Source organism: Cupressus sempervirens, chromosome 3 (genome assembly GCF_028749045.1).
Source record: "Cupressus sempervirens isolate cs-2001-9-10 chromosome 3, ASM2874904v1, whole genome shotgun sequence".
Taxonomy (NCBI): Eukaryota; Viridiplantae; Streptophyta; class Pinopsida; order Cupressales; family Cupressaceae; genus Cupressus; species Cupressus sempervirens.
In genome coordinates, this window is record NC_143120.1 from 492,250,394 (window position 1) to 492,258,600 (window position 8,207).

Sequence of the window (8,207 nt, forward strand, 5' to 3'; positions counted from 1 at the left end):
GTTGATGCTCTTGTAGTTGAATTTGGGGTTGTGTTAGTGGCATTATCCTGAGATTACTGATTGCCTAACTATAAGACAAAGATTTTGATTCTCCATTCAATTTGATCACTGATTTTTTCAATTCGAACAAGCCAAAATTCTCCCTCAAGTTTTCTAGTACTAGAGTAAGAAGGAAGATTTTAACTGGCACTCAAGAAGCAAGCACAAAAATTTCCAAGTCAAATCATCCAATTCCAATCTCAATTTGATAGCCTTAATAATGTGAGAAATATAGATTAAAATCAACTCACAACTTAACCCTAAACCTTTAAAGAAAAAAAAAATTTATTCGGTAATTAAAAGTTGCTCGGCACATGAAGGTGTCGAGTGCCAGTTTTACTTGGCACTTGATGGTGCCGAGTGGCAGGTTGCTCGGCACTTTAGAAAAGTGCTTGGCACATGAAGGTGTCGAGTGCTAGAAATTACTCAGCACTTTCTCGGCACATGAAGGTGTCGAGTAAACTTGGCACAAAGAGGAGAGCTCAGTAAGGGAAGGTGTCGAGTGAGCTTGGCAAGGGAAGGTGCCAAGTGAGCTCGGCTTGCATGGTGGAGAAACAGGGACCAAGCCGAGCGAACAGGATATCACGTGAAACTTTTCACAATTAAAACCAGATTAAAACCAGAGACTCAAAACTAAAAATATTCAACAAAGATCTTCTCAAATGCAATGTAGAGAGGAAGAACAATAGATTCGAGTATGCCTTCTTGCTTAGTATTTATCTTTGATTTAAAACAATACAAGATCTGGGAGCATTCAGCTTCAACCAGAAAACCCTAAATTTACCCTAAAACTTCAAACAACTTCAATACTTCAAAATTTAAACTTGCAGCTCTAATGGATGCATACAAAAATGCCTGGAGTAATCACTGCTTCACAGGTCGAATCCAATGAACAATAAACTTACAGAATGATCAGAGAGAAGACGTGCAACTGCAAGCACGAAATAAACAAACTTCTTTCTTTTGCACTCTGATGACTGGATCTGCTGATCTTCTTCCACTGCTCTTCTCTGCAACTTCTAATATGTTTTTTTGTCTCTCTAGTCGAATGAATACAAAACATTCCCTTTTTTCTTCTGATCAAAAAAGTTTTCCCTCTCATTTTCAAACTCACCTACCCATATTAATTTTTTTTTTCTGTTCTGCAATCCGTCAGAGGTGGTAGGTGGGCGTTTGGCTCCAGGGGCAAACGACCAAGAGCATTAAATATTCCAACAAATAAATGTAACATTTATAAGAAACCACAATCAATTGAAATCATTTCGTCACAATTCTCAAGAATTCTCAAATTGTTAACAAAGGCCGTAGATGCTAAATCTTTAATTTCTTTCATTCTTTTTGAACAAAAGCTTAAGGTGAAAGGAAGCAATCAACATCTAAGATTATTTTTTACTCAAATTTAAATTGCCTACATTTGCTCAAATTTTAAAAGGCAGTTAGTTGCCTCTGTGTTTGACAGCTTAAAAAATATTTAAGGTAAGGAAAAAGTTGTTTTTTATTTCACTTTTATGAATAGTTCATAATGAAGATTATAATTTCATAGTATATAATTTTGAATAAAAAAAGTTAAAGTTAGATTATTGTAATACAAAGGTATTTTATTTTGCTTTTACCATTACAAAATTGCATGAATTTGACTTTCCATATTATATAATTTTTAAAATTAGAGTGTTGTAATAATGAATAATTTATTTACATAGTGCATATTTCTGAGTAAATAAACTAAAAATTGAATGATTTTAATATTTGAATACTGAAAATAAATAATATATAATAAAATTTAATACATTAAACAAGATAAGGTGTAGAAGTATCATGGATACTTCATGTTAAAATACTTTCTTACGCTTTGTATAATTGAATGGTTATGCTAATTATGTAATCACTTTTCTTTTAGAACCACTTTCTCTTTCTAATATTCCACCATTTCTTGATGACATTCTGATTAATTATACATGAAAGTGAAGAAAAAAATTACTCCAGCATGTTTTACCTCATTATGTTTTAGATCTGACCATATTTTGATTTATTGTCTTCTTTTTACAGATAATAGGAAAAAAGAAAAGGCTGGTTTTAGGCACGACATAGAAATATGTCTGACTAAAGTTCTACAAGGATAATTTTGTCAAAGGCACTAAACAACAAGTTCTCTCTCACTCTTCCATCTATCAATAAATAAACTATGCAAAATTTTATCCATCATTTTAGATGATAAATGAATCATTAGACTTTACCCAACATATAAAGCTTCTATCTTCATGAACATCTCTACCCATTATATCAAAAGTACACATATGTCATGTATATCATCAAATGTTGATTGTGGTGTAATATCATATAGAATTCAACCCATAGGTCTTGAATAATTAATAAAACTAAATCTTATCCTATGTAGGATTCATGTTTCCTTCTAAACAAGTCAGAAAATGTTCTTTTTTGATGAAAAATTGGAACAAGTAAGCTTTTTTGCTCATGTTAACCAGGGGAATGTCAATTTTGTTCATTTAGTATGGGGTTTTCTTAAGCAAATAATATGTCCTACTTTCAGGTTTGAAGAAATAAAATCTTTGATGAGTAAACATCTCTCAAGAACTCCACCTTTTGTGCTACAAATATAGGAAAATTGAAAAAGAAATAGAGAATATTATGCACATAACAAAGATGTGATAGCTATATAGAAACAAGCTAAAAGATTACAAAGAGTTTCAACTACCTCTGAACAAATACAAGTAGAGAGTATTGTAGAAGAAACCAAAGAGAAAGACCTTCAATAGTTATAGTTCTATTGATTAAATGGTCAACAAGATCCATTAGAAGAACAATGCACCTATGTCCCAAAAATTGCACTTCAGGAAATTCGATGATAGTGGAGTAGAAAAAGAAATCGAGAATGTTAATAAAGATCAATAGTTGCTCATAGATGTACAAACTTTAACTCCCTTGCAACAAATAGAAGTACATGGTGTTGAGCACAAAGGCACACCTCAAATAGCTCCATTGTTACAAGAGAGTCTAATCAAAGTTTAGAAAAGTCCACTGCAAGAAGAATGGAATAAACAAACAAGGATTAGGCAAAGAAATGATTATGCAATGGCACTTAGAAATTTTTTCCAAAGGATTCATATAGTGTCCAATTTATGAATCTACACTATATGCAAAGAATGTTACTTAGGGATACACCTACAATTATACAACACAACTCCAATGTGCAAATGATGCTTCCATGAGAAAGGATTACACCATTTCTAGTCCTTAAAAAACATGGATCTAAGCGAACAACCTATCATACTCAAGAGATTGTCCTAGGTTGAAGACATGCTAATTGCTAGAGTCAACCCAGTATTATAAGTGACTGGGAATTTTGGAGGTCAATATAAATATCATGGTCACACTATAAGCTTTTCATAGGATATAAAAATTATTCCAAACATTCTTCCACGTAGAATACAGGACCTAGATATAGTCATTGCTCAAAGAATACATACAACAGGCCAATCTTATGATTGTTATGTAAAGAGAAGTCACATTATAGATGCATTGCAATGCAAGGTGAAATATGACCCATAATATAAGGATGTCATGTCATTTATCTTGAACATCTAGCTAATATCCATAAAATAAGAACATATATCTTAGATATGCTCAAAACAATTGAAACAATTGAAGACATATCACTATTGAATCTTGAAATGTATATTGATGAAGAGATAAATGAAGATAGCTCAGCCTACACATCATCATTTATGTCCTAGCATCCAAAAATGATGTGAGAGCTACAAATAATTAAGAAAAAATTACAACTTGAAGATGATGCAAGCAATGTCATCAATTGGCCAATGATAGATCTGTTTCCCGTAAATGAATACAACATCAAGGGCTTACTAGATATGGCATTTCCCACTCTTTTTCCAAAAGGATCTACTCTCTACATGCAACCCAATATAGAGGAAGTTAAAGCTCATTAATTTTCACACAACTTAATGAGGTTCCATGATAACCAATTTGGAAGGCATCCCTACTTTCAATATTTCATCTTCAACCTCATGGCTAGACATCATAGCCAAGAAGTTGTAGCAATATTCATGATATTCACTATAGAAAATCTTTAGGTAGTACACCTTACAAATTTGTGGACAACCATCTTGCACAAGAACTGGTACATTATTGTTCTTCCATGTGAATAACATGACCATATTGGAAGAAGCGCCAAATGGAGTTGATAAATTTGATCAACTAGATAGGATTGCGTACACTTTTCTTCACATTGAGTGCAGTAGAAACAAAATGGTCAAATTTACATTGATTATTCACAAATGACACTTCCCCTAGGACATTATCAAACAGACATAGCATATACAACATAATCAATAACCCTCATATAGTATTGTTATACATGCATCATCATTTTACAATATTTCGTGAGGAAGTCATTGTAAAACTTTTGGGTGCAGAAAATTATTGGTGTAGATTTGAGTGTCAAATAGAGGAAGTGCACATGTGGATGGAGTTATGTAATGTCCCATTTGAAGACATTAGATACCACTTGTAATGTCTCATTTGAGGACATTAGATATTTCCCTTTTGAATTGTATAAATTTGATAATACTCTATGTGATACCCTCTTCAATGTTCAAAATTATATATATATATATCATAGGGATGCATCTTTTCATTAATTATATTTAATAAGGTCATTATATTATACATTATTATATTAATTAATATTAATTATATGATTATATATTATATTATTATATTAATTGTATATGGTTATATATTATATATGAATCATTTCAATTAATTATTATTTTAATATATAACAAAGATATAATACCATATACCATTGTCATACAAATATATATTAATTATTTATGGCATATAAATATCTAATTATATAATAATATTCATTCATGTGTGTGTGTGTGTGTGTGTGCGTGTGTAATTAATATTTATAATTATATAATATATAACAATTTATATTTGTATTTTAGTATAATAATATAAATTATCGATTATTAATATTATACTATGTATAATACTTTATTTATTAGTTAATTTATATGCCAAAATCAGGATATCATAGTCCTCCCCTCTCAAATTGGCTTGTCCTCAAGCAAATACACAAAGTCCTTCATAGGTACAAAACATATTTGCATATAAAAGTCTTAAAAGATTTATGAAATATACATCTTAATGAATGAAAACACAAAGCAAACATAGTGTAGACAGATGGAGACACGAAGCAAACATGACGCAGACAAATGAAAATACGAAGAAAACATGATGCAGACAAATAAAGACATACATTATGTAATTCCTTGATTGTGAATCTACAACCACAAAAAAATCATTAGTACGCATTTATATATAAATTTTCCTTTTTAGGATTTCCTTATATCAATCCTCTAAAAAGGTATTTATAGTGTCAATTTAGAGAAATTTGATCTTATAGTAACTTGTCAATCAAAAGTATAGTTCATTATAATATTAAATCATCATTTCCTAAGTGTGGGAGGAGAAACTATAATAGGGTGCTCTATCACCCAATCATGGGCCTCAGCGTTCTCCCTCATTATTGTTATCTCTCTCTGATGATCATCTCTAAAATAGTGCCTTTGTATGATGTACTCCAGGGTATTTGCTTCATCGTAGGCCTTACTTGGTACCCTTGGATGATGCATCCTAATGCCCATCTCACTACAGGCCTTACCTAGTACCTCTGCCAACCCATTCCACTACAGGCCTTATCTTATCTTGGAAGAGGATGACCAACATTATAATTTATTAAACCTTCAATTCCTATTAATAAAGCAATTTCAAGTCAATCAAGATTTATACTTAATTGATTGATAATAATGTTTTGTAACAATCATTTCAACTATCAAATGATATTATCACTTAGCATCATTAGTTATATACATTTATAATTTCATACGAATACATGTACATCTTATATACATTACAAACATAATATAATTCTTCATTCTAATAATAGAAATTAAATAACATAATACTTAAAATAGAAAAAATTAACAATACCTTATTATTTACTTTCATATACTATGATGAACCTCTTTTAAATTTACCTCATTTAACCCTTGCTTGGTAGGCGATAGGTCCCATCATACCTTCAAGATCATTATATGATGGCAAAACCAAGTTGATATGGAGGCCTTAATTCACAAAATTGCCTTCTAAACAATATCTCCTTTAATCTTTTCCTGTGCTTTCCTTGTTAGATCACATTCTTATCAATGTTTTGTATTTGCTCCAATGTTTTTGCACTGATTAGGTCCCTTAAACTCCATTCCAAGTGTTGTTTCCGTCAAATGCCATGTTTCAGTTACGTACATTTGAAAATATTTATCCACTGCTTGCACCCACTCTTCAACTTTTTTGCTAAATTCTTTTTAGATTTTACTTGTATATCACTGATGGATTTATAGTTCTAACGTGTGAGAGAATCCATAGTTGCATATTAAATTGCAATAGTATGAGGTGGTGCTCGTTGGAATTATTTGCGAGTTACTAAGATTCTGATATTCAGCACTTGAACATTGGTATAAAACTTTATTATTTGAGATCTTCCCTATTATGGATGGTCTCTCCCAATTGGCATCTATATAAAGCCATTGCAGCGTATTGTTGAGCAAAGCTTCTCCACCATAAAGATTTAGAAAATCAGACAGCAAAATTTTATACATTGCTGTCCAAAGAGCAGAATCACGTTTTTGTGTTTTAGCCTCAGATTTGGAGCTATTTTTTAGCAGCAAATGATATTTTCCATATTTAAAATTTTCCTCAAACCATTTCTTATAATTGAATAACAAGTTTTTATCTTTTTTATGCATTGTGAAGCCGACAGCCCCCAAAATGCCCAGCATCTCCAAAAACGACCCAGATTTTAATAATTGTGAATGTAGTTTCAGAAGAGTATTTGTAGCTGGACGGGGAAATAATTACTTTTCTTCTTGGAGTGTTTCTTGTTTAGATGTTTTACCTCTGTTGTTGTTGATTCCCTTCAATTTCTGCAGGTTATGAATTGATTTATTTAGGTAATGGCTTTCACTTTCCATGTTTTATATTATGATGATGATGTGATTTTACTAATTGTAAAATAGAGATATGCACGTCGGCTACCAGTTTATGCTCATCTCTATGTCGAGTGAGAATGCAAAGTATTACTATAGAAGGCTCAATGTCTTCCACTTCAACGTTGTGGTGCATTAACTGTATTTTTTCGCTGAATATACTCAAAACTACCGGCTATCTTTTAGATGATTGTTCCTCTCCTTACATGTCTTTTATGATCCATTGTTAAATCTCTCTATCATTTCAAATGTATAATTAGTTAACCCAGGATGAACTATCAACTTCTCTTTTTTCCTTAATGGATATCAATGCCCACAAGTATACAGATAAAGAGAAAAATGTATACAGTAATTGGCCTACCGTCAATTATAATTTTTCTTTTTCCCCTTCTAAGTGTTGTCCACGTATCAATCCGAGATGAGAAATAAAAGTTTTCCATCCATACTTTTAATTCTGATTGCAACGCTGATATGGGATAATTGTTGGCTTGACCTTCATGTGTGCATCATACTAATTATCACCACTCATTTTCTTTGTAGTCTATCTTCCCTTATTCACCGATATCTATTATTCACGAGATTCTCCTTCTCTTACTTAGTAGTTCTTCCTTCTTAACTGAATCATGAAGTCCTTTTTCTTGTGATTGCATGATGGATATTCTTGTAGTCCTCTCTTGTTTGATGTTTGCATATTTTTATCTTGCAGGATGGTAGGATCATGCTTTGATACCACTTGTAATGTCTCATTTGAAGACATTAGATACCACTTGTAATTTACCGTTTGACAACATTAGATATTTCCCTTTTGAATTGTATAAATTTGATAATACTCTGTATGATCCCCTTCTCAATGTTTGAAATTCTATATATATATATATATATATATATCCAATATTTCATAGGGACTCATCTTTTCATTAATTATATTTAATAAGGTAGTTATATTATATATTATTATATTAATTAATATTAATTATATGATTATAATAATATATGGTTATATGAAAAGGCATCAAATAACATTGCAGAACTTGAAGTAGTAAAAGAAGGAATTAATCTATGTATAAAACTAAAAAT